Raw genomic sequence first — 25,336 nt, forward strand, 5'->3', positions numbered from 1 at the left:
TTCATCAAGGTAGCAGAAAAAGAAAAACCCTTTTATTATCAAATAAGCATTAAACCAAAAAGTGATATACGTCTAGGCAATCTAACGGACTGCAAAGACAGAAAGGAAATTTATATAATCAAGAGACACAACCCATTACATACATGGTTTTTAAATGACCAATAATTAGTATTAACAGAGACTTGGAGAGGCTTTCTTTGCCCAAAGCAATGACTTTTTTTACTTAGGCCTGCAGAAGCTCAACAGGTAACTAAAGGCAGGATATAGCTTGGCATGTCTGCATTTTGAATCTGCCTCATTACCTTAAACATAGGGCTAGATTCTTGATAATACTACACATGGATATGCTAAACATGTAAAGAGTATAATGCCAGATTTATTAGTCTTGAATTTACCTAAACTATCTTATCCTATTTTAAAGACTAAGGACAGTGAGATAAGCGTAAGATATTTTCGAGATTTGCAGAGACTTTTAACTACCAGACCCCTGAAATGAGGCCTAGAAATCTGTATACCTTCAGTCACCTTGGATTCCAAGAAGAGCAGAGCCTTGCAGACAGATCACTCCATCATGAGAGCTCTTCTCTAAATGGGAGAAACTATCCTCCAGATTGGCCCCCTTAAGTAATAAGGACTTCTGCAGAACTACCTTCCTGAACCAGTCTTTTGATAATGATCAACAATTAATCACAGCAACCATCTGAACAGGTTGACTTACTGTCAATCCTGCTGCCATACAAATTCCCAATCCTTTCTTTGCTTTTCCCTTTCTATAAAAGCTGGAAGTTTCTTTCAGTCCTTCGAAGACAGAACTTTGGTCACTGAACCTCTAAATACATTTTTCCCAGCATGAAAATGCTGATTTAAACGTTTTCCTGCTTTTCACCACTTCTCATTTTTTTGATTGGTTTTAAGGGACAGGTGGTAAAGCCTGGTCAGTTGGGACCAGATCCAGAGCTTTTACCTAAGGACACTAGTAACACTAATTTTCCTAGTCCCCACATCTAAAGACTTGAAAACATCATCTGTCACACATGATTTATACTAACTTTACCTAATAGTTAGGATAACAATCTATGTCAGCATATAGACTTTATTCAAGAAAAAGCAAGCTTCTCATATCTTTATGACAAGAGATAATTTTTATAGGTAACAGATAGATGTGAGTGTTGGGAACATAAAGTTAAGGGAACAGTCTTATAAATCGAATTCACTATTCTGACCCCCAGAGGATTTTATTTTTTAAGCAATTTTCCTGCAGTCTTACCTGGTTTAAGTCAACAGAAGATGTGCCATTCCTCATCAAAAAAAATCCCTGCTTTGGCAGGAAAAATATAGCCCAAAATGATGATCAGAAATATGCAAATTACTTTGAAGAAGGGTCTTTTGTGGCCTTTAGATAGACTAGGTTCCAGAATCAGGGAAGTAAGATAATTCACCCTAACCACAAAATCTGTGAGAACAAGTCCCAATTAGAACTGATCAGCATATGCCAAAGTGATCTAGAGTTGTCTTGGGTCTTTACCATGTGCAGTGGAGACTTGAAAATCTGATGTCACCTTGCTGTCAGTCAAAAATCAAGAGGTGTACCTGGGTGCACCATCCTTTTCATTTATAAGAGGACTCACTCTCTCCCTTGAGAATGTCCCATTTTCTCTTTTCCTATTCCTTTCATAAACTCTTCTCTGAGTTTCATATCTGAAATCTATTGGTGTGATCACAAGAACCAATGAGAGTGGACCTCTGGGGCTGCCTCAGGCAGGTCCTTGCCTTGTAACAATTTTGCTACTTGGAGCAAGGTTCCCATCAAAGTTAAGAGTTCTAGGTCCTTCCATTCCCCACCCATACTCACATGTACAAGCCAACTAGCAAAGAGGAAGGAATTATACATTTTTACATTTCAAACACATAGTTTACATCTCAAAACTGATGGCTTCCGAGTTCTTAAAAAAGACATTTCTGGTTTATAATGCTGACAAAATGCCTATCTAGTTTTCCAATAGATTTAAGTAAATTTCAGAGGGGAGAAACTATTAAAAATTTAAAGTTTGCTAAAGTCAGAGCCCTATGAAAAAAGAAGAGAGGGGACTGTATTCCCTTATTTTAAGTTTATTTATGTTCTTACAGTTAACAGTTTGCACAATGTCCCAGGAAATTTTATAATCTAGCCACTTTCATAACATTTCTGGTATAGGCCTTCCATTATATGCTTAGATTACTCCATACTTCTCTAATTTTAAATCTAAGTTGTTTTTTTCTTTAATAATTCTCACTATTTGAAACTCCATCTACAAGTTATTTATATTTCCTACTAATTATGACCATAGAGACTCTTATTTTTCTTTCATTTGACAAGTCTCAAATATATCTTTATATCTATTGTGTCTAATTTCATAATTTTTCTTGTTTATGACAAATGTCATGGGAAGTCCAAATTATCTATATATAGTCTGTTTCTTTCTCTTTAAAACCTTGATTGTGCCTCTGAATTCACTCAGGCCTGTATGAATTGTAAAAATCTCATAAGGAAAATCTCTCTGATCCTGTAGATATTGGATGGGTTTAATTCTTTCTTTATAAACTAAAGCCTTCATAATTATTCTTCATAAACTCAAAATTTTACATTCATGTTTTTATGAAGTGTTTCAATCAAAGTCAAGGGAAGCAACACTTATCTTTTGATGAGCTATCAAAAGTAGTGAATAAAACAAATATACAAATAAGAGAAAATAATAAAACTGGAGTAAATTATACACTTTAAATGTTGTATGCCTGGTTCCCTTTTATTAAAAATTAAAAGGAAATTGAGAAATTGCCAAGCCTATACAAACATATCCAGTGTCATGAAAATTTAGGTTATAAATAGGAATTATATAGTGACACTTCTATTAGTATGTTCTCTTAAGAAAAGGTTCTTTCCTGGAAAGTCAACTGAATTTAAAAATACCATAATTATGATGAAGTGAACTCTCTGCTTTTCAGCTTCATGGGGAAAAAAAGTTGCAAATCTCTTATGGGCCAATTAATGTAAACATAGTCAAACCAAGGGAAGTTTATGAAGTTTATCAAGTTTATCATCCGTGTAGATTTTTTTTTCTTTTCTGTTATATGATTGTCAACCCCAATTTCCAATGGAATACTCTTGCTCTTATTATTTTACACTTTCTATTCATCAAGTTAGGGGAGTCTCTGAGAGTTAACAGGATAACAGGGATAACAGGAAAATATAACACCATAATAAAGGATATCTACACTAAGCCTCAGGCCAACATTATTCTAAACGGAGAAAAATTGAAGTCATTCCTTCTAAAAACTGGAGCAAGACAGGGATGCCCTCTTTCGCAACTTCTATTCAACATAGTTCTTGAAACACTGGCCCAAACAATTAGACAAAAGAAATCAAAGGGATATGTATAGGAAAAGAAGAACTTATATTAGCACTATTTACTGATGATATGATTCTATACCTAGAAAACCCAAAAAAAACACCACCAGAAAACTTCTACAAATAATAAATAAATTTAGCAAAGTAGCAGGATATAAAATCAACACCCATAAATCAAAGGCATTTTTGTATATCAGTGACAAAGCCTCTGAGAAGGAAATGATGATAACTACCTCATTCACAGTAACCTCAAAAAAAAAAAAAAAAGATACTTGGGAATTAACTTAACAAAAGAGGTGAAAGATCTATACAATAAAAACCACAGAACCCTAAAGAGAGAAATCAAAGAAGACCTTAGAAAATGGAAAGATCTACCTTGCTCTTGGATAGGCAGAATTAATATTATCAAAATGATCATACAACCAAAAGCACTATACAGATTTAATGCAATTCCAATCAAAATCCCAATGGCATTCCTCATAGAAATAGAAAAAACAATCATGAAATTCATCTGGAAAAATAAGAGACCCAGAATAGCTAAAGCAATTCTTAGCAGGAAGAGTGAAGCAGGTGACATCACTGTACCAGACCTTACACTATACCACAGAACTATAGTAACAAAACAGCATGTATTGGCACCAAAACAGACTGGTAGACCAATGGTACAGAATAGAGGACTCAAAGAATAACCCACAAAATTACAATTATATTAGACAAAGGTGCCAAAAACATGCATTGGAGAAAAGAAGATTTATTTATCTTCAACAAATGGTGCTGGAAAACTGGAAATCCATTAGTAACAAAATGAAATTAAACCCATATCTCTCACCATGCACAAAACTTAACTCAAAATAGACCAAGGACCTAGGAATTAAACCAGAGATGCTGAGTCTAATAGAAGAAAAAGTAGGCTCTAATCTTCATCATGTAGGATTAGGCCAACTTCCTTAATAAGACTCCTATAGCACAAGAATTAAAACCAAGAATCAATAAATGGGATGTAATTAAACTAAAACATTTTTTTTTCTCAGCAAAAGAAAGAATCTGTGAGGTGAACAGAAAGCCTGGGAGCAAATCTTTACCCCTCACACATCAGATAGAGCACTAATCTCTAGGATATATAAAGGACTCAAAAAGCCAAGCACTGAAAAAACAAATAACCCGATCAACAAATGGGCCAAGGACCTGAACAGACACTTCTCAGAAGAGGATATACAATGAATCAACAAATATATGAAAAAATGCTTATCATCTCTAGCAATCAGAGAAATTCAAATAAAAACTACTCTAAGATATCATCTCACTCCAGTCAGAATGGCAGCTATTATGAAGACAAACAACAAGTGTTGGCAAGGATGTGGGGAAAAAGGTACACTCATACATTGCTGGTGGGAAAGCAAATCGGTGCAGCCAATATGGAGATTCCTTGGAAATTTGGGAATGGAACCACCATTTGACCTAGTTATCCCTCTCCTCAGACTATACCCAAAGGAGTTAAAAACAGCATACTACAGGGACACAGCAACATCAATGTTTATAGCAGCATAATTCACAATAGCTAAACTGTGGAGACAACCTAGATGCCCTTCAGTGGATGAATAGTAAAAAGTGTTGTATATACATGATGGAATTTTACTCAGCAATAAAGGAGAAAATAAAATCATGGCATTTGCAGGTAAACAGTTGAAGTTGGAGAAGATGATGCTAAGTGAAGCTAGTCAATCCCCCCAAAAAAATTCCAAATGTTTTCTCTGATATAAGGTGACTGACTCGGGAAGAGAGTACATGGGAGGAATAGATGAATTCTAGATAAGGGGAGGGAGGGAAAGGGAGGAGGCAGGGGATTAGCAAGGATGGTAGAATGTGATGGACATCATTATCCAAAGTACATGTTTGAAGACAAAAATTGGGTGTCACCCTCCTTTATATACAAACAGAGATATGAAAAATTGTGGTATATATGTGTAATAAGAATTGTAATGCAAAAAAAAGAAACAAAGTACATGTATAAAGACATAAATTGGTGTGAACATACTTTATATACAAAGATATTAAAAATTGAGCTCTATATGTGTAATAAGAATTGTAATGCATTTTGCTGTTGTGTATTTAAAAAAAATAAAACAGATGACACAGCTGGGCCATTAAGATGTTTAAAATAATTTTGTACAATTGTTACATATCATAATTACATTGTTTTACATGTATTCCTCACTACTTTAAGAGTAGCAATTCTAGTTTATGATTATAACTGCCTTTTTAAAGAAAAATACTTCGTTGATTAATATTCCATATCATATATTTTAATTTAATTTTTGGATCCAGTTTATTTGTTATATTATTGATAACTAAAAATCATGAGTATATTTAAGGTATATATTGAAGATATACATATACATATATATTTTAAAATATATTAATTAGACTATGAACTTATCAATCACCACATCTATTTACTATATGTGTGTTTGTGGTGTGAGGGTATGTATTGAACATTGAGGATATACTTTCTATGAAAATTATAAGTATACAATACATTATTATTAACTATAGTCACCATACAGTATATTTGTCTACAAAATTTATTCATCTTGTAATATAAAATTCATATGGTTTGACTAATGTTTCCCAATTCCCTCATTTCTCAAGCTCTACTAACCACTCCTACTCTCTTTGCCTACAAGGAATTTTAATTTTTGATATTAAATATAACAATTTTTTCATTGTTCCTCTTTACTAGGTTTGTTATGGTTTGTGTTTAAATATACCTCTCCTTTCCTTTTGGGTTAATATTTGAAACATTTTTGTGACTTTCAAACATCAAAATATCAATTTTTCCTTTGTATTACATTATATTCAAAGAATATTTTATCACTGAAGTATTAATGCAATATCATATTCAGAAAAATCTTGTGCCTCTCCTTTAAACAATTTTCCTCAGTCCTTGATTTCCTTTCATATAATAGAATTAATATATAGATAGGTTAAAAGAAAATATTAATAAAGGAGATACAACTTAATGATGATAAATAGGAACACAACAGAGTTAACTTTTAATACAAGAAAAACTTTAAGATGCATCTCAATATTAAAATACGACACTGTGACACTGGAAGTATTGGCACAGTGGTTGGCACAGAGGAATATGCTACTAAGTGTTAGGCTCAAGTGATCTTTATAGAACTCAATCTATAAGGATGTCTTACCTGGGGAGGCACCAGAGTATTGGTGGAACAGGTTCTTAGAAGTGGGCATAAGAGTTCACCTGGAAGCTGGGCATGGTGGCACATGACTATAATCCCAGCTGCTTGAGACGCTGAGGCAGGAGGATCATGAGTTCAAAGACAGCCTCATCAAAAGCAACTGAGTGAGACCCTGTCTCTAAATAAAATACAAAATAGGGATGTGGCTCAATAGTTGAGTGACCCTAAGTTCAATCCCAGGTACCCTCCCACAAATAAACAAAAGAGGTCACCTGGAAGATATACTTCTGTCGTCAGGTCTTTGTGCCATACACAAGTCCTCATGTGGAGATTGGGGATTGCAATCTGAAGACCATGCTAATAAACCCCACAAAGAATCTGGCATCTGAATGCCTTAAAAAGTACTTAGGAGCCAAGCAGAATTGTGATTAACAGTATCCCCAAAACTTCTTAGGTGTTTTATCTAGCTCACAGAAACCAAGCTCTTGAACCTGAGGAACAAAGTGGTGGCCCCAGTGAGCTGGAGTGAGGGGCAAGGAGCATAGGCCACCACTGCCTGCAGGCCTGTCATTCCTGCATTGGCTTGAGGTGTGGCAAGCCAGGGTGGAGGTCACTCCACAGCAGCCTGAACTGGCAGGGGCATGTGCCTTCTCCACACAGCTCTACATTCCTAATTCCCTAGTATCCATCATCCACCGACCTCAACCTCCTGCCTCTCTATGAACGGTGAGAAAACTAAGTGGGTCAGACTTGAGTGGAAGTTCAGACTCAAGAGTTAACCAATACCATTGGTACTTTTCCAAACCCTGATCAGCATAAATTTGGACCAATAGCATTGACCCAAGTTCTATATAAACCCCTAGATTAGTACATTCAAGCAGTAACCTGCTATCTAAGGTCCCCTTTTGCCTCTGCACACTTGACTAACTGCTATTCTTTCACTTTGAACTTCCATTTCCTGGTGAATTTCATTCTTCATATTTGTAAGACAACTTGGATAGAAGTTGGTGGTGAGATGCTGGTGTCAAATGCAACACTGGAGGACATGGCCTCTCATTAAGACCTGCAATACTGAGAGCTGCAACATGCCACTCAATGATAGTGGAGAACAATTAGGCATTGCCAGTTGCAACCCTCAGAGTCCACTGGCAGACTTCCCCTGCCATGATTAGCTGCTGACACTAAAATGGGCTTTCTCAGTTGCAGATGTCTGCAGAATTAGGTTTTGTCTCACCACTGTCACTAAGGTGGAGCTAGAAGCTGGAAGTAAAGAGAACTATATCTAATATGTGTTTTGCTGCTGTTCAGTAGAATGTCCTGTACATATCTGGTTCATTTGGTTTACAATGTTGCTCAAGTCCTCTGTTTTCTTTTGAAAACATTTGTCCAGATCATTTGTCCAGATAATCTATCCATTATTAGAAGTTAGGTTTTGAAATTCTCTGGCTATTATTATGTCTCTATCTATTCTTCCTTTCCTCCTATGTATATGAATGTTCCCGTGTGTGTTTTAATTTTTTGTGGTGCCATGTTTTGATTCCTTTCTCATTTTTCTCTTATGTCTTCTTATAACTATGTAGGTATAAATCATTTGTAGTTGTAACAATTTATTTAGCAACTTTAATTACATACACAAACATGAAACTTTTACTCTATATACTCTTTAGTTTTATTGGTGTCACAAATTACAATTTTAAATATTGTGTATCCATTAACATATTTTATAATTATGATTATTTTTTACACTTTGTCTTTCAACTTCTATATCAGAAATAACAGGGGTTTATATACTACTGTTATAATATCACAGCATTCTATATTTGTTCATATAGTTATCTTTTTCAGCAAGCTTTATACTTCCTTATAAATTTATGTTACTATTTAGCATTTGTTTTAGTTAGGTTTTGCATCACTGAGGCCAAAATACCTTACAAGAACAGATTAAGGGAAGAAAAGTTGATTTTGGCTCACAGAATCAAAGGACTTAGTTCAATCAGAGGTCTGATTCCTTTGCTCTGAGTCCAAAGTGAGGCTTCACATCATGGGATAGGGGATGACAGAGGAGAAGCTGCTCCTCATGGTAATAAAGAAGCAGAGAACAACAGAGGGGAAGAAGATGCAGGAAGAACAATCCTTCTAGGGGGCACACCCCCAGATCTCCCCCCACTCTAACCGTGACCCACCTGCCTACAGCTACCACCCAGTAAATCCCTTCAAACTAGGATGGAATGATTAGGTTGCAGTTCTCAAAATCTGATCATTCCACCTCTGAACATTCCCACATTAACAGGAGCTCTTGAGGGATATCCATATCCAAACTGTAACAGGATTGTGTTCATTCGCTTCAAATTGAAAACTGCCTTCAGAATTTTTTGTAACACAGATCTAATACTGATTAATTGCCCCTGCTTTTGTTTATCTGAGGAGGTTTATTTCTTCCTCATTTTGGAAGAGCAATAGTCAAATAGTCAATAATTACAGCATTCTTGACTATCATTTTTTTCCAGCACTTTGAACATATCACCTCATTTTATTCTGAATTACAAAGATTCTATTGATACATTTACATACAGCCTTATGAGTACACAATGAATGTTTTATTCTTGTTACTTTCAAAATTCTCTTTGTCTTCAATATCTGACTATTTGATTATAATGTGTCTCAGTGTGGACTTTTTTTGTATTCATTCTATTTAAATGATTTGGGGCTTGTTGAAACTGGATGACAATTTTCTTTCACAGATTTGGAAAACCATTAATTCATTTTTTTTCCTCCTCTTTATTAGTGGATTGTAATTACACATGATATTGATATTCAATTTGCACATGCATTTAAAATAACAGTATTTCTTTAAATAAGAGTTCTGTCCTTTTGCTATATTATTCTCATTTTAGGACTCCCATAATGCACTTATAGATCTTCTGAAAGTGTCCCATAATCATTTAAAGCTTTTTTCACTCATTTTCAATGTTTATCTTTTCCTCCTTTGTCTGAATACTGTCAAATGAAATATACTCAAATCAACTCTTTATGACAATTATTTTGAATTATTTGTCAAATAATTCATATACTCTCATTTCTTTAGGGTCAGTTTATGGAAATCTACTTTGTTATTCTTTTTCTTTTTGGATGTTTTCCTGCTTCCTTATGTCTCCTGATATTTTCTGTAGAGTCTGTGCATTTGGAAAGTATTTAAGGACTCAATTTTTATGGTGGAGGACAATAGCTTGGCTAGAGTTTTCTTCGGGGGACTTCTCAAACCTTTGATTTTTTTTGCTTTTCTAATTGTGACAAAAGTGAAGAATTTATTCAATAGGTTTTTAAATTTTTTTTGGTATGATTCATTTTGTTTAAACAGCAAATGCTTATAATTCCCTGAACTTGTGTATGAATATTCTAAAGAGGAATTATCTTTCTTCTTTCCTGAATCATTTAAAGTTCTCTGTGTGCTGCACCATGAGTCCTCTAGAGCAGCAGCATACTGCCCAACTCTGCTTTTTGTGTATTCAGTGTCCAGGAGTCATATAGAGTATCTCACATCCCATCAGCATTTTGAATAGAAGCTAGTTCCTTGGATATCCCTTCTCATGTATGAACCAAAACTCATGTTTCAGTCTCTTCTTTCTATCCCCAGGGAAAAACTGAAGCCTCAGATCATGTCACACAAACTTGTAGGATAGGCTGTGGTAGGTGAGCACACACTGGTAAACCTGGGTTTTCATCGCTTTCCAACCTGGGTTCCTTCCTATTAGATCTCATATTCAGGCAAGACAGAAACTCATCTTGTGGATAGTTTCTACAAACTCAAACTCTTGAACTTGTAGTCTAGTGCTCATTTTCTCTTCCCAAGAAAAACCTGGGAGCGAAGGCTTTCCACTGTGTGCTGAGGGAAGGGATTATGGGGAGAGCAATTTTACAAACTTTCTCAGTTTTGATGTAATCAGTTTCATACTTAACTAGAAACTTGGGGTGCCCCTTAACTATTCTATGGATCTCTAACAAATAAGCTATATATGTAATTTTATATATAATTATATTTGTATATAATATATAATATTTGTTTTTTTAATTTTTTAAAATATTTATTTATTTATTTTAGTTGTAGTTGGACAAAATTCCTCTATTTATTTATTTTTATGTGGTGCTGAGGATAGAACTCAGGGACCCACACATGTGAGGCGAGTGCTGTACCGCTGAGCCACAACCCCAGTCCAACATATAATATTTATATAATGTATAAATAATAGATAAATTTTATATATATATATATATATATATATATATATATATATATATATGTGTGTGTGTGTGTGTGTGTGTGTGTGTGTGTGTGTATTACATGTATATCTGTTGCATTGGTGCTGTGGAGTGAGGAGAATCCAAAGTTTTTTCCTATTTTTCCATCTTGCTGATGACTTTGCCACTTGTATTTTACTGGTGAGAAAACTGGGCTTCAGAAAAAATCAATAATGTAGTTTACCAATTCCTCACAAATTTGAAATGTGTAAAACTTAATAGAAACACAGCCTTCTCCCTCTTTTCCAATGCTCTTTTATGGAGTTGGACTGGACAGAACCATCTTCATTTCTTTGTGTGTTCTACATAGGAGTATGAAATGAAAGACCAATTAATAGTTTGTCATCTAGCCATGTGAAAAAACAAATGTAATTGAGCAAGGTGTCAATTTAGTCTACAATTTGTAATTATATTCAGATTCTAATAAAGAATAGTTTGAAAGTTTGAATCTTGGGAAATGAAGCCAATTTTTACTTATTAGGATTTTCTCTGCCATTTCTCAAATATATAATTATAATCAAATTTAGAAAGATCTTTTTATTCCTTGACCCAAAATTACAATTTCAAAATCACACATATATTACTGCCACCCTCAGAATTCTAGAGTGTGTTGTTCTGATCAATAAAGAATAATTTCCTTAGAAATTTTACATCTATCTTTTATCTGATTGCATATCCCTAAAACTCAATATTTGATACCTTAACAATATATATTTAGTTCAATTTTACTTTTTGTTCAAATATCTACTCTTATAATTTCTTTGTACTACATCTCCAAGTGCATGTGGTCTTTAATACCTAGAGATGAAATTCAGAATCAAGCCATTCATTGTGCACATTTTGGGTAATGAAAAAGTACCTCTTTACTTGAAAATAGAACTGGTTTTACAGCCTGATGAGTGTTTGCAAATGTCATCAATAGAACTGTATCTATTTAGTTTAACACATTATTTGTTCAAATGGAGCACATACAAATTAAAAAAAATAGTATGTGGCTGAAACTAATGAGGTCCTAGATCTATGAAACATAATAATCTTGATTAAATGTGACAGGCTTCTTAAAGAATATGTGCATGGATCATAGGCCAGTTCTAATAATTTCCAAAAATGCTGCAAATTCATATGGTGCTCCATTAATTTTAACACATATAATGTGGTTATAAATGTGAAGGGGAGATGTGTTATGTTACACAATTCGAGGATTATCTATGCTGCCACTGCACTGATTGTATGGTATAATTTCTGTGTGTGTTAAGCAACAAAAAGAAAACCTAACTTTTTATCTGAAATGATGCTGAGGAGTGAGATGCCACTATTTTTACATTGCAAACCATTGCACTATTTCCCCTTTTCCATATCGAGTAGTTTTTGACATTTTTATACTTTAAAAAACAGTGCATGAGAGACACCTACTGGTTTTTATAAACTACTGAATATTTTAAGCACTTGGTACAGTTAGGTTTAGAGTGGAAACCATTTGAAATGTTCCAATTCACTCTTTATTTGCTATACATTGAAAATATTTTAATACATATTATATTGTAGATGTTTAGTTCAACAAGGATAGAATATATTCATAGCAAACCAAGAGAAATTATGATGAATCTCATATAGCTTCTTGTCTCATTTGCACCCACACCCCCAACACATATTCAACCTTTCCTGCCATACATGCTGATTGATTGTAGAACTTCTGTTACTCTCAAAGAACCTATATCAACACATAGTTATTACCCAAAGTCCACTAAAGTTCACTTTGGGTGTTGTATATATTATTGGTTTTGACAAATGTATTAATGGCATAGTCTCATCATACATTACAGTTTTCATGCTGGAAAAATTTTCTGTGCTCTACCTGTTCTTACCTTGCATCTCCCAAGTACTAGTAACCACTGATCTTACTATATCCACAGGGATAATATCAGTTTAAATTATGCACTGTGTTCCTTTTTAGATTGGCTTGTCATTTATTTTATATTAAAGCTGGAACATAATAATTTATTTGGCAGATACATACCTAATATACCTTTGTATATACATCCCCCTGCCATTGAGATTCAGGGCTCAATAACAGCCATGTCTCTTATCTCCATATTGACACAAATACTCATGTAAGGTTTATGCTTAAAATTTCTACATATTGTACCAAAATTATCAACAATAAGAAGAAGCAGAACTAGATGTTTGAAATATTAGCAGTTTAAGAAATGCATTGGATTAAGCAAATAAATTACAAAATTCATATTTGTATCTGTAGATTATGTTCTTTAAAAAGTGATTGAGTCCACTGTGGTTTCAGGAATAAAATAAAATTATGTGGCCTGGATTTGATCATTTTGTGTCAGAGGTAAGATGTACCTCTTTTGAAGACTCTCTTTCCTCTTTTGAAGACTAATTGTGTTTTCTATCTCATCCACGATCACCAAACTGCTTCATAGAATTTTTATTTTTACTTCAAACTATTGGTGGAAAGTAAAGTGTTGTATTGAGGAAAATATTATTGGTTAATATAATAGTAGGTGCTTAAACTTTCAGATATCTCTAAAACAAGTAGATAATTCTAAGTAGGGGCTCATGGTTTCAGAGGTCTGTCTATAGACAACTGGCTCAACTCTCTGAGACTCAAGGTGAAACTGAACATCATGGTGGAAGAGTGTGGCAGAGGGAAGCAGCTCAAAACAGGCAGTAGAGAAAGGGCTCAGCTCATCAAGGACAGAATATATACTCCAAGGACACATGCCCCTGGACCCACCTCTTCTACCCAAACCCTACCTGCCCAGAGTTACCACTCAGTTAATCCCTATCAGGGGATTAATTCACTGATTGGATTAAGGTAGTCATAAGTCAATCATTTCACCTCTAAATTTTCTTTCATTGTTTCAAACATGAGCTTTTAGGGGACACCTCATATTTTAACCATAACACCTAATAAGGTTAGTAAAGCATATGGTGATTTTATGTATTCAGTACGTGCTCCATGTGTAATATCCATCCACAGTCTTTCCAGAGATTTTAAACTCTATTTTAACCTATATATTTAGGACATTAGTATTTTCTAATCTTCCTTCTTGACAATTCTATTTCAGCAGACTTTTCTTTTTCTAAATGGAATTTTTACATGATTTAGTAACCCCATTAAAAGGGCATCCAGATTTTCTGTTTTACAGGCACTATTTTTATACATATAGAGGGTTACCACCACTTACTATGTAACTTATGTTTAATCTCTTTGCAAACAAAAATGACTATCCTATGAACAAAGGAATGCTTTCAAATGAACATCAATGTTTGCCTACGACCAAGAAAAGAACAGAACATTTAGAAGGTTTTTTGTTGTTTGTTTGCTTGCTTGTTTTGATATTGTTGTTGTTTTGTACCTGGGATTGGACCCAGGGGCACTTAACCACTGAGCCATATCATAGTCCTTATTATTTCTTATTTTGAGACAGGGTCTGGCTAAGTTGCTTAAGGCCTCACTAAATTGCTGAGGTTGGCTTTAAATATGTGATCCTCCTGCCTCAGCCTCCTGAGCTGCTGGGATTACAGGGGTGCACCACCACACCTGGCTCATTTAGCATTTTCATTCTTTTTCAATCTACACAGCATATGGCAATAGTAATTCTTCTCTTCTTTGTCTTCTTCCTCCTATAATTGTGAGCTGTTTGGCTGTATACCTACTTTTCTTCCTCCTATTCTCCTTTATTTCAAAAATTCTGATTTGTATTACTAAATTTTTTAATGCATGCTCTCCCAAAAAAGTAATATTTATTTTTCTAGTTAGAAATATATTTGGTAATTATTTTTGTTCAAAATCTTTTAGTGTTTTGATGTTATATATTTTCCCAGTTTTTTCTCCAAGGCTTTAGGATAATTAGTTCTCTTTCAGAGTATTTTTTTAAGTATATCACTATTTGTTTTTAAAAATTTTTACTGAGGGGCTGGGGCTGCAACTCAGTGGCAGAGTGCTTGCCTGACATGTGTGAGGCACTGGGTTCGATCCTCAGCACCACATATAAATAAATAATAAAGGTTCATCAACAACTGAAAAAAATATATTAAAAAATTTACTGAGGTATAATTCATATTTAAAAAATTGTCTACATTTAATATGTATAATTTGATAAATTTGCATCTATGCAAACATCTTTAATACCATCACAAAAATCAAGGTAATTGCTATAGTACAAAAAAGTATATATGTATGTATTTTGTAGACCCTATATAGTCATTTCTTAATTTAGTTTCTTCCAGTTAATGTTAAATGTATTCAGCCAAAACATCTCATCTACATATTGACATAATTAAAAGTAGAATTTCAAAGTTACACACCCAATACATGTATTTATTTTAAAGAGAGAGAGAGAGAGAGAGAGAGAGAGAGAGAGAGAGAGAGAGAGAATTTTTTTAATATTTATTTTTCAGTTTTCGGTGGACATAACATCTTTATCTTATTTTTATGTGATGCTGAGGATCGAACCCAGCACCCCATGCATGCCAGGTGAGAACGTTACTGCTTGAGCCACATTCCCAGCCCTACATGTAATTTTTAACCTTAGTTGAGTTGTCAGGTTAATTCATCAGTTCAGCATTCTGGTATTTGAGGTATTTATAGATACCACCCATTCCTTATCTGCTCCTTTCAATTAAATCATATAGTCTTGTTATGGTACACATGTTACAGTAGAAACACACTTATAATTGTACTGTACTCTGTCTTCTAAACTTCCTTTTTAATATTTTCAGTTTTTTCCTCTCATCTGCAACAATTGCTAATTTGTGTTAATGTTTCCAATATTTATTCACACCAGTACATTTTCTGTATGACATCTTGAATGCTATTTTTTTTCTTTTTTAACAATAATCCAGTAATGTTTTTCTTATAATTAAGATTATTCAGAATGGATGTGTAACTGATGTGATTCTGCAATCTGTGTATGGGGTGAAGGTGGGAGTTCATAACCCACTTGAATCAAAGTGTGGAATATGATATGTCAAGAAATTTGTAATGTTTTGAACAACCCACAATAAAAAATTAAAAAAAAAAAAAAAAAAAAAAAAAGAAATTCTCCCATTGTGGGTCTGAGATAGGTATCTTACATCACTTAAAATAATTAATAAGATGGATATCACACTTTCGTCTATGGCATATCTCCAAGTAGAGAATGGGCTTTGAATGCTGTTGTTAACTTAGGGATGGGGGATAATACTCTGATTTGGACTATTTGGTGGGGGGAACAACATGAATTTTTTTATCAGAGTAGGAATTGTTACAAGTAAATGTGTCTTTTATATTGCAAAAAAAAAAAATTAATAAACTCCAGTATGTTCTTACCTCCACCCTTGTATCTTCCAGAGTGAGAGGACAACTCGCTCCCACTATTTAAATTTAGCTTATGAAATATGTCATTCTAATTATCACATAATTGATTTTGTTCTGAAAGCTTCTATTTGACAACCAAAATATCAGTTGATTGACTTCATTTTATTTTATTCATTTATTTTAGTAAGACAATGTTTACAAGAGAAAAATAAGGAGAGAAAAAAAAAAACATCAGAAAGAGAAACCTCAAAAAATGAATGGCAAAATATTAAAATGAAACAATTAATGTAATCAGAGAAATAAAGTAGATGAACTCTCAAAACAGAAACTTTTTAAAAAGAGCTAACTAGAAATTCAATGTCAGTTAGCAAACCATCACCCTTTCTTGCATTATTTATTGACAGAATCACATTTATTCAGATATTTCCAATGTGACTAAGGGGAAGATAATCTCATCTCTGTTTCCAAGTTGAACCTTTGATTGTCTATGCTCATTAAAATTATTTCATCTATTTTTCTAAAAAGCAGTTTAAATATTTGTAATCTGATTTGATAGTAGGCTTTATGGCTCATGCTTCAAGGATATTTGGAGAGCTTCACTGTGTACTTGTTTTTTGCCTTGTTGATTCTTTTCCCCCTTATCCCTTCTAGACTTGTAATAAAAGCTTTCAGCTTCAAACTCTATTCATTGTCACGTTAAAGTCATAAGAGACCACAGACTTAAAATCATCCAAATGCCCAAGAGGAGAGTACAAGAGAAGAAAAATAAATGATCAAAACAAAAAACAAGCAATGTGACAAAAAATAAAGAATTAAATACAAGACAAGAAAAGAAAAGGGAACTTATAAGGCATCTATGAGCCAGTTTCTGTTTGTCAAAAAATGAAAACACTAATTTATTTTCTTGGGTTTTTCTGGTAGGTGGTGCCACCTTCATTTGTGTCCTGTAATTTAGATGGATTTAGATTTCCTGTGCAACTTGTGAATGTGCAGCAATGTACCACAGGTACTTTACACGTATGTGCACACATACACGAATATACACACACACTCACCCACCCTGCTATTCATTGAATATGTCTTGTATGTGAACAAAGTTTTATGTATCCGAAGTTTGGTTCCCAAGGTGGTGGTGTTGAGTGATGTTTTCAATGTAGAAAGAAGTGGGGCCTAGTGGACTGTACAGTGTTAGGGTTTTACCAAAGGCCATTTATAAAAAGAGAACCACCTCATTTTTTAATTTGAACTCTAGAACTGCAAATGAAGCTCTTTTCTTTATAATGTTTGCTTATCTCAGTTATTTTGTTGTCGCAGAAGAGGACAGATTAACAAACACACATACCAGCTTCTCCCATAGACTAGAAAATTTATTAATAGACTCATTGAATGGTTTATTGAACAAATTAATCAGGCAAAACCAAATGAGTCAGTAATTAAAATCAATTTATATTTTGAATTATTGAAATTTGAACATATTATAATTATTTGATCAATGATATTTTGAACTTGACATTACAAAATTCGAACCTTTTCCTTCTTTATTGAAAATACTTTGTGTATAAAAATTCCAAAATATGCTTGTTATATAAAATTTATTTCTGTTTGCCTATCATAAGTTTTGCTAACCATTATTCATACAAATCTATTTGTTTTGAAGACCAAGAGCAAAATTCTATTTCTTTCTGACTATTTCCTTCTGACTGTCATATGGATGATGTTTAATTAAAAACAAAAACTGATTATAAACTAATGATTCGGAACATCCCCCTAGGGGTTCAGAGAGGAAAAGCTGACATAATGTGACAGATGCTTTCTTTCAGGAAGCACATTCTGAGTATGAAAAGTCAATTTATTTTCAGAACACATATCTCTGGGTATAATAAAAAGAAAATTAAACAAATAATATTTGAAAGAGAGAGGCACTGGGGTTATGAATAGCAAATCACTAAAATTTGACCTGGAAAGAATGAAGAATAGAGTGTTTCCTCAATTGCATATTTCTCTTTGACAGTGAATCACAACAGGAGAAAATTAGACTTCCATGAAATGGATGCTGATGCATTTTTAAAAGCCAAAAGGTGAGAAGCATCCTTAGTTAGCAGAGGTTCTTGTTGTTTTCTGTATATGGAATTTAATTTAATTTAATATGGATAGCTATGAGGTAGGCAAGATAACTTAAAAAATACCTTTTATATATTTCACTTCAAAATCATTCTGTATGTAGTATCACTTATATTGAATTTACTTTTAAGCTTTGAATGCAAAAATGAAATGAAGTTGAGGAAATAAGATTGGATCATCAAAGAACAGAATGTTAGACTTTATGATTGACTAAGTCTTTATATTAATTGTGTAATAAAAACCATACAATCATAGCACAAAAGCATAGGATGTAGTCTAAAATTTGACATAAAACTAAAAATAAAAGTTACCCAAGAAGGAACTGATGGAGACTCAGGGAGATAAAACAAATTATATGTCAGAACAAGTCTTAAAAGCATCTATGCTTTGTTGTTTATCAATAGATACAAATGCATATAATTTGTAGAAGAATACTTGTCACAGACTATTAGGCCCTAACTCAACCTGTTTTCAAGCCCTTTCTTCTAGCTTTCCAGGAAGAGATGCCAAATATCAGGACTCTGGCAGAAAATATTTCTGATATAACCTTTCTACTTGGTATTTTGATTTTCTTGATACAGTCAAACTTATTTTTCCTATCTCATTTTCCTTTTGGAATGCACAAACTGCAGAACAGGTATAGGATATATACTGGGAAGGCATAACAATAAAGCAGAGAAAGAACAGAGAATCATGAAAATGCAGAGCCCCTGATGGTATCGATCTTCTGAACTGACAATCTTGACAATCCTTGTCATCATGTTGTAGAATTTCATCTTTTAGTATTAGCTGCACTGCATTATCTTCAAACTAAGCCACATAAGAAGCAAATACAAGGTGCATTTTTCCTATTGCTCTGTGGCACTAGTCATAAGTAGAGAGTGTAATTGCAGAATTGTTCAAAGGGCAATTGATAGTGTAAGGACAAATGACAGATTAAGGAGATATTGTGAAAAAACAGTGTACAGAGAAATGTACTAAGCAATATTAGGAAGGCAGAATCTCTGGGAAGCAGAAAGTCAGGCTTGGATACAATGCAACAAGTAACAAGCACCTTATATATGATGTGCAGGACTGAATCCTCACATCTGCCACTACTCAGCACCAATTTAACAATTCACAAAACACTGCAATGTGGGCATTGACAGATTCTGCACATAGGTGCCAGAGCTTTGTCTCGCCAGCCCTTGTTTTGATGGATTCGCTAGCCCTCAATGCTGGAGTAGATGTGGCATAAATAACACAAATCAATTTCTTTCTTTTGTTAGTTTTAGTCCTGAGTGCTTAAACAGATATTTTAAATTAGTGAAGCTTATGACACCCATCAGTACCACAGAAGAAATGATAATGGAGAGTAAATTTTCTAGTTTCTACCTTTGCAAATTCATATTTACAAGACATGTAATCTTTGAAAGATTACAGAAATATTTAAAAAGTTGTAAATCAGGAAATATGAAAAATTAACGACTTGCATGTTAGAGAATTGTATTGTACCTTCTCTATTTTTGTTCAAAAGTTTTGTGAAAATATTTGCTATGAATTTGGATATGGATATTAAAATTATCAAAAAACTGTCTTTATACACTTCTCTATGTATACATATAAACATTTTCAATAAGCATTAAAAGAATAAAGTGTAGGGCTGGGGATATAGCTCAGTTGGTAGAGTGCTTGCCTCACATGCACAAGGCTCTGAGTTCAATCCCCAGCACTAAAAAAAAAAGAGAGAGAGAGCAAAGTATAATATAATAGATTTCTTTATCTATAAGAACATGTACATATATCATATATGTAATAGATATGATATATAAATATATATTATTGTATCTTTGCTAATAAACAAACTGCATCAATAAAATAAGCTCCACATTAATACATGACAAAGCTTTCGTTGACAGGATATAAACTGTCTGTGATAGTAAGTGTAAATGTTTAGACTGGAGGCTCACCCTGCCCCCACTAAGGAAAGATATTTTACCTGATCATAGTGTGAAAGCTGGGATCATAGCCTGAAACCAATCTTATTTCAGTGAGTTCTAAGTGAGTAACTAAACATATCACATAGCTATGTCATTTCAGTCTTCCCTTGGCACTGCAGGAGAACAGCAAGTATTTGCATAGTAGCCCGAGAGGGCTATTGGAGCTTATCTTGATACCAGCAGAGATCGCCAGCTTAATTTGAACAAGAAATGAGGGCAAATGATAAAATCTTCTATCCCCTTCTCATTTCCCTTTAAAGCCCCGTCTCCTCTGTGTATATAGAAGTTGGTGTATTTGTGTTACCATGGTCCTTTAATTTGTCTTTGAGGAAAATCTTAAGACTACAAATTAAATTATTATCAATTTAAACACCCCATATATAATTCAAACCCAACACACAAATCTGCACTTTCTGGAACTATATATAAATATATTTTTTTCTCCTTCATGTGTGTCTGTTTGTCTCTGTGCTCCAAAGTAAATTCTTTCCACTCAACTGCCCTCGAAATCTCAGACTTCATCTTTTGACTTATTTAATCTGCTTTTTTTTAACTATACAGAAAATTTCTGTCTCTTTTAAATATACTTTTAGTTATGAAATTTTCATTAGGTATCTTTTATAGCTTATAAAACTCTATAGTTTTCCAAAAATGTGCTACTACCAATATGCTACTTTTTAAATCTGAGTAGCTAGTTATCTATCTACCATCTAGTTACCTATAACAGCTGTTTTAAAACCCCATTCTTGCTCATTTTAATGCTTAAATATCTTTAAGTTTGATTCTGTGACAATTTTTTTTAAAATAAATTCATGCAAGGTATTGTGGATCCTAGGTTATAGGGAATTCAAATTATATGCATGGCTGTAAAACAAGTTCAGTTTTAAAGCCCATTTTCTTTTTCACTGTGCCCTTCAATGTCTCTATTGAAAATAACTCACAAGCTCTGAAATCTTACTATGTACAGGTGCTCTTCATGAGCTTCCAATATGCCAAATAGTTTAATTCTGAAACAGTCCAGGAGAGAGGCACTGTTACTCACTTGTATTGATGATGGAGAAACTCAGGCACAGAGAGGAAAAGTCACTTGTCCTAGTCAAAAAGTCAGTAAGAAACTAAGCCTAACCTCAACCCAGCAATCTGAGTCCAGACTATGTGATTTCTATGAATATGACTTTCAGTCTTTAGAAAGGAGGGATCATGTCCATATTGCTAACTAATGTGATTACAGTAATCAATGCAGAGCAGGGCACATTATCAACACTGAGAAAATTATTGTTTGACGGAAGAAGAATACTGAATAATTTAATTATTTTGATAAAAACTAAATATGTTTATGTTATGTTAGAGTAATGGTCAATAATATCTCTATTATTTTATATAAACTCCATTTCATTTTCTTAATGTGAAATATATCTTTTGACTCTGAAACTGTTAGTAATATTTGCATAGTCTGGATTCCTCCCTAGAGAAATACTTCAAAATTATTTTTCTTACATTTAAAAGGCACTTTAAGAATTATATGTAAATATAATGGCACAAATATTGTATAGTACCCCAAACTATGCTTCAAAATGTGTTTATCTTTTATTCTTACTTTTGACAATTATGTCAATACATTTTGCTTTGGATATTAATGCTTTCATAGAAAGCATCAGGGACTGGAATTCTCTTAGTATTAAGAGAGCAAAGATAAACTTAACAATTATATGAAGGAACTATATACAATTCTCAGTTCCTTATATTTCCAATATGTATAACTTAAAATTCATGAATAAATTAGATAATAGACAATTCTTGTTTCAATACTAAATAGATATTAGCATAGTATGCCTTGCTTGTTTTTATATGTTTTTCATCATCTGAAATATCCTCTATTTTTTCATATCTTCAATAGTGTGGAATATGAAAACTATGTCTCTTTAGATTTATTTCATTTCAGATTTACAGATAGACAGCTATTTTGCTTTAAAGTTTAACATTCTGATGTGCTAATAATTTATTCCTATAATTAGATTGATGTCAACTTATGATGATTCTTCCCTTATGATTCTAACAAATACCGGGTTTGAAACACTTCATTACAGTCACTTCTACTTTCATTGTCATAGGTTTTCTCCATCAGCTTCCTAGAATTCTGACAGATTATGGATGAAGGTACCATGAACAGGAATGGTGGTTTTGCTGTTGAGGTTGCTAACAGAATAGCATTACTACGTTTTGTTTCTCCTGCCATTTCTTTCAGGACTCAGAAGCAATGAGTCACTGAGCACTCATAAGTCACCTCAGAAAGGTTAATCCTTTTGATACAAGAGCAAATATCTCAGGACAAAAATAGGGAGGACAGGCTGGGCTTGAGCCAGTTTGTTGGGCAGCCCTGTTTTCTCACCTGCCTGGCTGCCAGTAGGTTGGACTGAGAGTGTAGGAACTCAGCTCTGAGAACCCCCTTTGCCTCTGTACTCTAGAACAGGCAAGACATTGGTGACACTGGTCAATTGGAACAACCAGCACTGGCAATACCAGGGGCTACAGGAATGAAGGGGCACTTTCTGCTTCTAGGGTAAAAGGAAAAGTGGTGTCAGAGACCAGTTACCCACAGCAGGAGGCACAAAGAACCCTCAAAGCTTCTACTACAAATGGGAATATGCAGACAGTTTTTCCACCACTAAACTGCCCTCAAAACCAGATTTTAAGTTCCATTCCCCATCCAGATTTCTCTCTTAGGGAATTGGTTCACTTAATAAATGGCACTAGTGCTTTCCATCTAAGCCTGAGAAATTAATTTGTTTGAAGTTCACCTATAGATTCCAAATTGCCCATACTTTTCTTGGCACATATGGGTTTTCTTTCATAGCTTTTTCCCCCCTTTTTTCTATTTTTAATTTTTTAGTTATACATGACAGTAGAATGCATTTTGGCATATCATACATACATATAGTATAACTTCCCATTCTTGTAGTCATACATAATGTGGAGTTACATTTTTGTATATTCACATATGAATATAGCAAAGTTATGTCTGATTCATTCTACTGTCTTTCCCATTCTCATCCTCCCCCATCCCCCTCATTCCCCCATCCAAACCAGTGAACCTCCACCCCTCACACACTGCCTATTGTGAGTCAGCATCAACATATCAGAGAGAACATTAGGCTTTTGGTTTGGGGGGATTGGCTTATTTCACTTAGCATGATAGCCTCTGGTTCCATCCATTTACCAGCAAATGCCATAATTTCATTCTTATTTATGGCTGAGTAATATTTCATAGTGTATATGTACCACATTTTCTTTATCCACTCATCTACTCAAGAGCACTCAGGTTGTTTCCATAGCTTAGCTCTTGTGAATTGAAATACTAGCTTTTTTTGGAGGGTGAGGGCGATGGTACCAGGGATTGAACTCAGGAGCAGTCGACCACTGAGCCACATCCCCAGCCCTATTTCATATTTTATTTAGAGACAGGGTCTCATTGAATTACTTAGCACCTTAATTTTTGCTGAGGCAGGCTTTGAACTTGTGACCCTCCTGCATCAGCCTCCCAAACTGCTGGGATTACAGGTGTGCCTGTGGAATTACACAGTGCCTGGCTTCATCTCATTCTTGATCTTGGTTTTGTACCTGATGTGTCCAATGCAAACTAGATTCTTAAGTATACATGTAATCACAAAGAATGTGGAACAATCAAAATACACAGTGAAAGGAGAACAAAATTGGATCCTCAAATTTCCTAATTATAAGACTTATTGTGAAACCACAATCATCAAAAATAATATGGTATTTACATGACAAAATACAAATAATCAATAATTGATAGGATAGACAAAATTGACAGAACAGATAAAAACACACATATAACTCAAATAATTGGTTTTCACTTAAGTTGGACCAAGCAATTAATTTTTAATTCTTTAAATTTAGAGCTCAAACAACTAAATACACACACACATATACACAAATCTTAATCTGTATCTTATTTTTAAATGAAGATTAAAGTGGAATGAATCTATATTCATAAATTTTATTTTAAAAAGAAAAAATCTTAACAGCCTTGCGTAGAAAAATAATTACGGCAGGGAAAATACAGTGGATATAAAATTTAAAAATACCAGTAAATTTGAGTTCATTAAAGGTATACATTTCTGACATGTAAAGATACAATTATGAAAATTAATAGAAAACTAACAGACATGGAGATAATAATTTCAATGCATGCCTCAAACAAAATAACAACAATCAGAATACACATTTTTTAAACTGCTTCAGATCAAGAACAAAGAAGACATTATCAAAAAACAGTGATAATGAGTAAACTTATAGTACCTCAAGCTCACCATAAGAGAAATATGATTAGTCAATAAAAACTTTAAAAATATATTTAACAATATTAATTTTGGATAAAATGGCTCAAATTTAAAAGACCACATTTAAGAGATTATACAACCTGAAACTGATACACAAACATCAAATATGTGAAAGAATGCAGATCTCTAGAATTTTCATATATTGATGGTACAGGTAGTAAACAATAACCACCTAGAGAAAGTATTTCTTCTTTATTCATAAAATTAAATATTTAAGAACAATACAACAAAGCTTTGCCAAATTCTATGATTTGATGTATGTACATAAAAACTGTGTAAAATAATCTTCATAGCAGATTTTTTTTTATATCAGTCAAAAGTTGAAGGCAAGTATTCAGTGACAGGAGACTATAAAATATTGTTATATACTTATGCAAATTGACTGAGACTTGGCAAAGGAAGGGATGAATTAATGATATAACAATCACACAAATGAATCACCACAGATCTTACAGTAACTCAAAGATGCCAGCACAATAGATTGCTTACTCTATGACTCAATTCATTAAAATTTCAAAAATGGTCAGTAGTGAAAGAAATCAGAAGAATTTATTTATTTATTTTTCCTGGCATGGAGGTATTAGCTGGAATGGAACACATGGAATTTTCTTGCTTCATGCAGAAGAATGTGTCATATAGTGAATTATGTACAAGTATACTTTTGTTATAAC

The sequence above is a fragment of the Marmota flaviventris genome, chromosome 15 (genome assembly GCF_047511675.1).
Source record: "Marmota flaviventris isolate mMarFla1 chromosome 15, mMarFla1.hap1, whole genome shotgun sequence".
NCBI classification, from domain to species: Eukaryota; Metazoa; Chordata; class Mammalia; order Rodentia; family Sciuridae; genus Marmota; species Marmota flaviventris.